This window comes from Physeter macrocephalus, chromosome 11 (assembly GCF_002837175.3).
Source record: "Physeter macrocephalus isolate SW-GA chromosome 11, ASM283717v5, whole genome shotgun sequence".
In the NCBI taxonomy this organism is placed as follows: Eukaryota; Metazoa; Chordata; class Mammalia; order Artiodactyla; family Physeteridae; genus Physeter; species Physeter macrocephalus.
Genome location: NC_041224.1, coordinates 76,113,129 through 76,123,134, shown reverse-complemented (window position 1 = coordinate 76,123,134; position 10,006 = coordinate 76,113,129).

The window sequence follows — 10,006 nt, the reverse complement described above, 5'->3', positions numbered from 1 at the left end:
AAAAAAAAAAAAAAAAAAAAATCTTGTTTTAAAATGTATCCTTACATAACCCTGGACATTTTATTATGATTTTATTATTTTTGTGGTTTCCACCAACTATTGTTTACTCCTAATGAGGCTCTTCTACATTTCTCCAGGAATTAAGTGAATATCTTGCCTTCTCTTAAACTGATGGGATTTTTATAAGTTTGTATTCTTGAAAATAACTACATGTCTATCTAAAAATCATTCAAGTCTCACTATCCCTACCCAGGAAGTACCTCCCTGTGCTATTAGCCAATGGATCTGAAAGTGATGCAAGTGTCTCTAGTAAAGGAATTGATCATAGCTGAGTGACTTATCCCTGGTCAGGAAAAGAGATTGCTTTACAGCTTAGGATATTCTCTTTGAAGCATGACTATATGGTCCCTTGTACATCAGAGACAGAAAAGTACTGGCATTCCAGTGTGGTGGCTGGACAGAAGGTGGAGCATTTGGAGGTCATTTCTATATGTAATTAAGAGACTTGCAAGAGTTGGCCAGGTTTCTGCGCCCCCCTCCCCCAATTCATCTTACAGCAGAGTGTGGATTATGCTTGTTACCTGTCAGGTTTTGCTTCTCATAGAAATTTTGAGACTATAGTAATCCAAGATCATTCTTTCTTTCCTTCCTCCTTCCCTTCTTCCCTCCCTCCCTCCCTTCTTTCCTTCCTTCCTTCTTTCTTTCTTTTTTATATAATGAAAAAATTTTCTAATACTCTGAGTCTGCCTACTGAAACATTTTGGCACCATTCATTTGTAGTGTGGACATTTTCTATAATTCATACTATATCCAGTTTAGTTGTTCTCACAGATACTGCTGTTTATAGAATAGTTGAGCTTGAACCATGCGAATGCCTTGAAATGTCAATGGTGGCGGCTTTATTGTTTTAACCAGATTCATTTTGCTAAGAAAAATAAAAGGACATTAAATACTTAAAGCCAGCCAGAATGGGGGAGTAAGGACCTCTGAAAATTCTCCTCTCCATAAAGACAAGGAGAAAATTTGCAAAAATTGTCAGAATCAACTTTTTTCAGAACTCTGGAAATTAACCTCATAGCAACCCAAGGAATATTTATGCAAGAGAAATAGCTGAATCTCAGTAAGAACAGTAAGCTTTGTGGCATTTTAACTAGTCCTGTTTCCATTCCCCCTGCCCATTTCCAGCTCTGCTTATCCTTGAAAACCAACAGTCCGTAATGTAGAAGCAGCAGCATAGAAGCCACTGGAAGGGGCAGAGTGGGATTGGAGCTCCTTCAAAGCCTCATTCCCAGAGAACTGTCTGGTGGTTCCCTGGAAGACCTCACTTGCAAGGCTGTCTTTATTTTTCTGATCAGAGCTTGCCTGGTATGAAAAGCCTTTTCCACAGGAAAAAAATAAAATTTAATGAAAAAAAAAATCAGAAGCAGTTGTGGCTGCCTGAAGTAGTGAATAAACATTGGAGCAAACAACAGGCTAACCATAAACTTAAAAAAGGAAAAGCTGAGGAATGAGATATTCATAGAGGCTTTGGAAACGCTCTGCCATTCCTGGGAATTTAGATGGTCATGTGCATGCACATGCCAAAATGTTGCTGAAGCCAAAGATTGTTACTCCTGTTCAGGAAAGACCTGGGGACATCCTAAACTGCCACCTTAGGTTGATCTTGATGATCTGCCCGAGCAGAAATTGAAGGTGAAGGCAGAGCTGTCAACTTCCTGGCTGAGTGTTGAAGTGTGTTGCAACATGCACACAAAGCCGTCAGCAAAGACCGTGAGAGTTAACTGGTTTCAGGTGTTTAAGGAAATATCTGTCCAATCATTAGTTCACTAAGGAACTATCTGAGCAAGACTTCAGTGTCTATCTAATAGACTTTAAAGAATTAGTTCAGATGACTTGCTAGATAAACAAAAACCAGCAACTACATCAAAACCTTGGCAAAGGGGTTAGTAAATCTAATTCCACAGTTATCCTATTATTATTTAAAATGTCCAGTTTTCCTCAGAAAATTATGAGACGTGCAAAGAAATAAGTATGTCCCATACACAGTGGAAAAAGTCAATAAACTGTACTTGAGGATGTCCAAACATTGAAATTTGCAAGCAGAGACTTTAAATCGGCTATTTAAAATATATTCAAATAACTAAAGTATGAAAATGATCTCACCGAATAGAAAACATCAATAAAAAGATAGAAATTATTTAAAAGTAACCATATATAAATTGTAGAGTTTAAATACAATAACTGAAATGAAAAATTCCCTAGATATGCCCAACATCATATTTGAGCGGGCAGAAGAAAGAATCAGCAAACTTGAATATAAATCAATTGAGATTATCCAGGCTGAGGAACAGAAAGAAAAGAGAATGAAGGAAAATTAATAGAGCCTCAGAAACTCATGGGATACTATTAAGTGCACCAACATAGGCATAATGGGAGTCATATAAGGGGAGAAGAGAAAAAGAATATTTGAAAAAATAATGACCAAAGACTTCAAACTTTGATGAAAAATATTAATTTACATACCCAAGAAGCTCAATAAACCTGAAGCAGTATAAACTCAAATTCATGCCTGGACATATAATCATACTGTCAAAAGATAAAGACAAGGAGAATATCTTGAAAGCAGCAAGGGAAAATTGACTCAGATGCAAGGAATTCCCATCAGAAACTGGAGGCCAGAAGGCAGTGGGATGACATATTTGAAGTGCTGAAGTAAATTACTATCAAACAAGAATTTTGTATCCCCAAAGCAATCCTTTGAAAATGAAGAAGAAATTAAGACACTCCCAGATAAATAAAAACAAAAATCATCATTAGCAAGCCTGCCTTACAAGAAATAATAAACAGAGTCCTTCAGGCTACAATAAAAGGACAATAGACAGTAACTCAAATCCACATGAAGAAATAAAGAGCAATGATATTTACATAGGTAAATATAAAAGACCATAAATGCATTTTTTGTTCATAACTCTTTTTTACTCCTATCTGATTTGAGGCAACTCCATTAAAAAATTATAAATCTGTGTTGATGGTCACAAAGTGAAAAAACACAAAATCTGTGTGACAATAACTGTACAAAGGAAGGGGGAGGGAACAAACCTATATGGGAACAAAATTTTTGTATACTACTGAAATTAAGTTGGTATTATTCCAAACTAGACTGCTGTATATTAAGATGTTAATTATAATCCTCAGGGAAACCACTAAGAAAATAACTAAATATATAGTAAAAGATACAAATAGGGAATTAAAATGGCACACTAAAAAATATACAACAGAAAGCACGGAAGTAATGGAAGAATAGAGGAACAGAAAGACATAAGACAGAAAACAAGTAGAAAGATGTCAGACTAAATCCTACCTTATCAGTAATCACATTAAATGTAAATGAATTAAACAATCCAATTAAAAGGTAGAAATGCCAGAATGGGTAAAAATCATGATCCAACTATATGCTGCTTACAAATCAATAACACAAACAGTTTGAAAGTAAAAAGATGGAAAAAGATATACCATGCAAACTTAACAAAAAGGGAGCTGGAGTGGATATATTAATCTCAGACAAAAGAGACCTTAAGGCAAAAATTGTTACTAGAGACAAAGACACTACATAATGATAAAATGATCAGTCCATCAAGAAGACATAATCATGTACATATACATACCTAACAACAGAGCTCCAAATACATGAAGCAAAAACCGATACAATTGATGGGAGAAATATCCAATTCAATAATAGCAGTTGGAGACTTCAGTGCCTTGCTTGCAATAATGGATAGAACAAGTAGAGAGAAGTCAAAAGGAAATAGAAGACTTAAACAACACTTTAAGCCAAGTACCCCTAAAAGACATGCATAGAACAATCCACCCAACAACAGCGTGTTCACATTCTTTTAAAGTGCATGTGGAACATTCCCTGGGGTAAATCATATGTTAGGTCATTTTAAAAGCCTCAATATTTTTAGTAGGATTGAAATCATACAAACTATGTTCTCTGACCACAATAGAATGAAATTCGAAATAAATAACAGAAGGAAATTTTAAAAATTTATAAATATATGGAAATTAAAACATTCCTAATTAACCAATGGGTGAAAGAAGAAATCACAATCATAGACTAATGGTTGCCTGGGTAGGGGGAGGGGAAAATGGGTCATGACTGCTAATGGGTGTGGAGTTTCTTTTTGGGTGATGAAAATGGTCTGGAGTTAGATAGTGATGATGGTTGCACAACCTTGTGGATATACTAACAACCACTGAATTGCACACATTAAAGGGGTGACTTTTATGGTATGTGAATTATATCTCAATTTTAAACTCAAAGCCAGTGATGCAACTTACTTTACATATCTGTTAATGAACTATTTTTGGATAGACCAACAACCTTTCCAGAAGCCATGAATGGAACTGCAGTCACTGTGTCTGTGAAGTGGATGGAAACTCAGTATTAACACTCATCTGGTTTCAGAGTCTGTGCTCACTGGTTAACGCCAGCATCAGGCCAAATCAATAGTAATTTTAAAATCCCAGTTGGTAAGTGTTCCAACTCAATCCATTGAGCAAACAGTCACCATTCCAGTGAGGGCTCCTCAAGGACTAAAGACCACTGAAAGTAAAACACCAAGAAATTAATGTGTTTGAAAATATAATCAAGTGGAAAATTCTGTAAAGTATTAGGAAGTACTGTTCTGTAAAGTACTTGGAAGTCATACTTGCTTTTTTTCCTGGTTTGTAACACTATGGTACCATTCATTAAAAAAAAAAAAATTTATTTATTTTGTTGTGCTAGGTCTTAGCTGCAGCAGGTGGGCTCCTTAGTTGTGGCATGCAAACTCTTGGTTGCAGCATGTATGTGGGATCTAGTTCCCTGACCAGGGATCGAACCTGGGCCCCCAGCATCCGGAGCATGGAGTCTTAACCACTGTGCCACCAGGGAAGTGCCCTGGTACCATTCTTTACCTAGAACAAAAATATTTACAGGGAGGTATTATTTACTAAAGGTCATTTCATACCTTTTCAGCATAATTACAGATATATGTTTATTTTATAATGTATTAAAAAAATACCTCAATCCAAGGCTATTTATAATTCTCTGAAACTGATAAAAGTCACTGTTAAATTTATTGACCAAACAATTACACCCACTTTGAGGGTATGCAATCTAATTCAGTAGACCAAAATGATGTCTAGATTTTAAATAAAAAGATAGGGATTTTGTAATTGTATATAAGAAACAGGAGTCTTGCACTCTTCAGGTTTATGTTCTTTATTTGTGGTTGATTGGTCTGGTAAAAAATTTTAAGAGAAAAACCCAGTTGTAATATTATTAGTATGATCTTACTATTTGAAACAATCCAGGTAAATTGTGTTTTGAGCTATGACTAATGAGTCCTGTACATTGATTATATAATCCAATCATGCATAACAGCACTTGGTAGACAACCCTAAAATGAAAACCTGCTCTTTTTTATTTAAACCCAGTCTTCCTGTAAGAATTCTCTATCCATGTAATTTTTTTACAGCTTGTAATTCACATTAAAGTAGCCTTTTTTGATTACAAAACAACACTGCAGCCTAGAGAAAAGGATGAAGAAAAAGCTCACCATCCCAATAATCCCCCCATATTTTGGTGAGTATTTGTCTATCTTTTCACTCTTTTCTATGAATGCTACACATACACTTGTGGATTTACTTAAATGGCATCTTAGCATACATACTATTTTATAAGTTTCTTTCTTCAACTAATATTTTGTGAAAATCCATATCAATAAAAATACATAATCACTGGCTGCACCGTATTATTTCTACCAATACTATGTAATATATTATATATATTTAATATATTTTTAAACAAAAAAATTGTTTCCATTGTATTTGAAAATATCAATATTTTTTAGTTTCTTTATGTGGTACCAATTTATTTGGGAAGGCAGATGGGAGATTAATTTTTTTATAAGCAAGTATTAGATTGCTACTAGTTTTATAAATATACATCATCAGTTTAGCTCTTTTCAACTAGAGCAGTCTTGGAAAATTTTAACCTTTTATTTAGTGTCAGATTCATTGTGACTAGAGCCCTGAAGTAGGATTTAATTCAAAATGTACTTTTATTTGTGTAACTGTCTAGTATGCCATGACCACTTACAGTTTTCAGTAAAGAGATTTCCCCCAAAACGTTTCCATTCGGCATATTTTCTCTGGAACAACAACAAAAAATGATCTGGGATTTGATCAATTAAGCTTTTGTTTAATATTAAATTCAAAACATTGTTTACATCAGATTCACAGCCAAAATATTTATAGTTAGCATAATAATCTGGGATCACTGCAAAAATAAGAATATGGGATACAGCTTTAGTTAAAACAAGCAGCTCACAGAAAGAAATGTGTTAATGCCAATGAGAAAATGGCATCGAAAGACTAGGGTAGCAGCAGGAGGGGCGGGGCGTGTGTCAGCTGCAGAGGAGCAAACCAAACCCTTTGGGGGAGTTTTCGTGGCTCACAGCCAAGTGGCTGAGGAACTCTGCAGACTTAGGAAGTGTGAAGAGTGAAGAGATAAGGGTCGAGGAGAAAAGTAAGGGAGTGGGGGTGGGGAATGATGAAAAATACCACTGCTTCAGGAAGAAGGCTTTACTTAAAAGTGAGCATAATTTTACCAGTACCTGTGTTTTCTTTCCATCCTCTTTTGCTTTAACAATATGCATATTGCTTAGGGAAACACAATCCAAATTTAAGGAAAGAAATTGAATTTGATACTGTCGGTATCCTCCTCTGCCTCTAGCAAACCAGCGCTACTATGACCCGACTCACAGTGCCCTGGTTTTTTTGGTGCCAGGCGTTCACCTCCCGGCAGCAGACCCGAGATGCTCATCGGCGAGGGAGTGGGCGGCTGCAGTGTGTCTTGATGGCTGTGGTGGTCGTAGTTCCTCTGAAGAACTTAGGAAACCTAGACTGAAAGTGAGTGCATCTCTCTTTCCTATAGGAGGCTGAGCCAAGCGAAGATCTGAAGGTGAAGGGGAAGGCCCGAAGTTCTGCGCATCGTTAAAGAAGAAATGGTGCCTGATCCTTCACAAAAAGTCCCTGGACTTGCAGTGTTTGTCAGAGGAAGAGATATGGGGAAATACTGAAACTTATTCTAAAGGTAAACATGGAAATGTGAGATTAAAGAGCAGAATCATCTGATACCACAAATATCAAGAAGAAAGCAAGAAATGACTTGATTATCACCTGTGCCTGTGGCCACCTCAAGGAGTTGTCTTCACATGCCACCTTCCTTTGGGACAGTCCTGCCCAGTCACATATCTTTGTGTGGATCTCACTGATGTATCTGAATTGGCAAACTCACCTCAGAGGATGTGGAAAATTCCTTAAATAGAATTCATCACGTCCTGCCCCACCTCACCCTCAGGTTTCTCACAGGTTCCTTCTCAGCCTCTTTGCCAAAATTGTAGATAATCTGTGCAAGCGTGGATAATTTCTACTTTGGATCAGTTACTCCCTTTCTGTTAGATGATTCCCATTATTTGTAGATAAATATTTTAATGATCTTAACCAGGAGTTGTAGTGGCCATAAACTGCAAACTGCCTTTTCCACTTTACTAATATTAAAATCACCTTTATTCTACTTGTATACAAAGAACCTTCGAGAAAAATCTGAAATTTCATTTTGCACCACTTTTATGTCATGTTTTTCTCTAAAGTCTTAAAGATCCAATGTAGCTAGCTAGAGCCTTCATCTGAAAACATGCCATCTGGTACTTCATCACCATAAGCTGCTGAGACACTGCACACTTCATAGTCCTAGTTAGACGAATGCTTTCTTTTTCAACCTGCAGCTTTCTCATAACAAAAAATTTAATGTTATTTTTACTATTTGAAGTAACATATAAAACATTCACCTCTAAGTGATATCATGGTGCCTCTCAATAGAAGAAAAATATCCAAATGAAACCCAAATCTAGGAAGGGAGCCCACCTACACCAGCAAAACCAGAGGGAATTGAAAAAAAGATGTTCCGTGTACACCAAGTTTGTAAAACATTAAAAATATTCTCCTCCCAATCCCAGCCCACCTGTACTTAGGAAGAATGAAGGCAGGGTATAGATAATGAATGAATAGAATAAATAGGTATGATGGTGAGGACATGTGTAGAAACAACCGGTCATGCTTTTAGACTCATGAAGTCAATTCTCTAACTATGTTTTGCCCTACATAGAGGTTTAAGAATATTCAGACATGTATCTGTTACACAAAATAATCACTTCAGTTCTAAAAATACTCTCCTGCTACTAACTCAATTTTTTTAAAACAAAAAGTGCAGCAGAAAAGCTTAATTAAACTTGCTGTTTGTTAAAGCTCTGCTTACTGAAAAAATATACTATTCTTAGAGTCCCACAGTCCAATTGCAAGAAACAACTAATATATTTTCAGTCAAAAAATAGTTCCTGTCTTATGCTTAGCACTGAGGCCACTGGATGGGATTTTTAATTGCGTAAACCCAAGACTGTCCTGGGCAGCTGAAGAGAACTCTGTTCTGCTAGTAACATCAGCCTCGGGAGAGGGGAACTGAACAGAGGCCAAATTCCTCCAGGAAATTTGGGACTAGTTGAAACCATTCTACTCCACCTTGCTTTGATGATGGCGATTGATGATAAGTTTTCATTTTTCAGCACCTGGTGTTAACATCACAGGTTTCACAGCTCCAAAGCAACAACAAAGAAAGAACTAAAACATCATTTACAGATTGGCAACATGTTCCAGAGCCCACAGGGGAGCAGAATGTAGCAGAGTGAGGAGAGAAACTTGGTTCCCTATTCCAGAACTTACAAATGAGAAAAGCCACACAAGACAGGAAAGAAGCATGTTGTTTGGGGCTCTGGGGAAAGAGACCAACAGGCAGGGCCAGGTTGGCTTTGAGTAGATTCAAACAGGCAGGGCCAGGTTGGCTTTGAGTAGATTCAAAGGCTGTGCCCCCAAGAGATGCAGCCTGGGGACAGCACCTTGTCCCCCAGGCATCAGGCTTAGCTAAGACACTAATAAACTCCACTGGGTTTCAGGCCCTCTCCTCTGTCAGGCTCCGTGCCATGCAGGGCACAAGTTGGTATGGGAATCTGCACAGTTCCAACATCAGAAGGAAACCAAGGCTTTCCAGCAGTCTAAACAACTAGCCAGAACCGCATAACAATACAGCAAAGAATGATCTTCGGTCCTGAGAGATTGGGAGGGCCACATTTGTTATAAGAGGAAAGAGGTACCAAAGGAAAATTAGTAGAACTGTCTTCACAGTCTAATTGTGAAAGGGGTTGAAGTTAAAACTCCGCCCATTCATTCACTCCCAGGAAACACCTTTGAAGTGGCAGGTCCTGTGCTAGGCTCTGGGGAGTCAAGGGTGAACAGTACAGAGCTGCGGTCTGCCTTCAGGGAGCTGGTATTCTAGTGAAGAAAATCGACAGCAAACATAAACATACCAAAATGGATGGTTACAAAGAACGGCAAGTGCCAGGAAAGGGGCTGCATGGGGCAGACGTGACCCCTGAGTTGGAAAGAACTTGAAGCAGCCTGTCGTGGAGGAGTTGGGGGAACAAGGTCCAGGCAGAGGTCTACCTCCCGATGGCTCTGCAGCAGGGAAGCAGCACGGGTGCGTTCCGGGACTGAGGAAGACCAGCAATGGGCACGCTGGGCAGACGAGGCCAAGGGCTGGCACGGAAGCAGGACCCTAGGGTGTGGCAGCTGCGCTTTGCTGCTAAAGCCATCAGGTTTTCTCCCCAGGGATAACGAGAAGCTGTGACGTGTCTGGGGGAAGTTGACATTCGTCCCACTTTTCAATGTCATTCCCTGGAGAATGGGTTGGAGGCAGCTGAGGGTGGAGAGTGGACAGAGGCCCACTGGAATTCACTGTGGCCTAGGGGAGGGGTGGCCGTGGCTTGGACTCACCGGATTGGAGATGGGAAAAATGGTCAGAGGAGAAGGTTAACCAGGCAGGACTAGAGACGAGGAATGGAGAGGG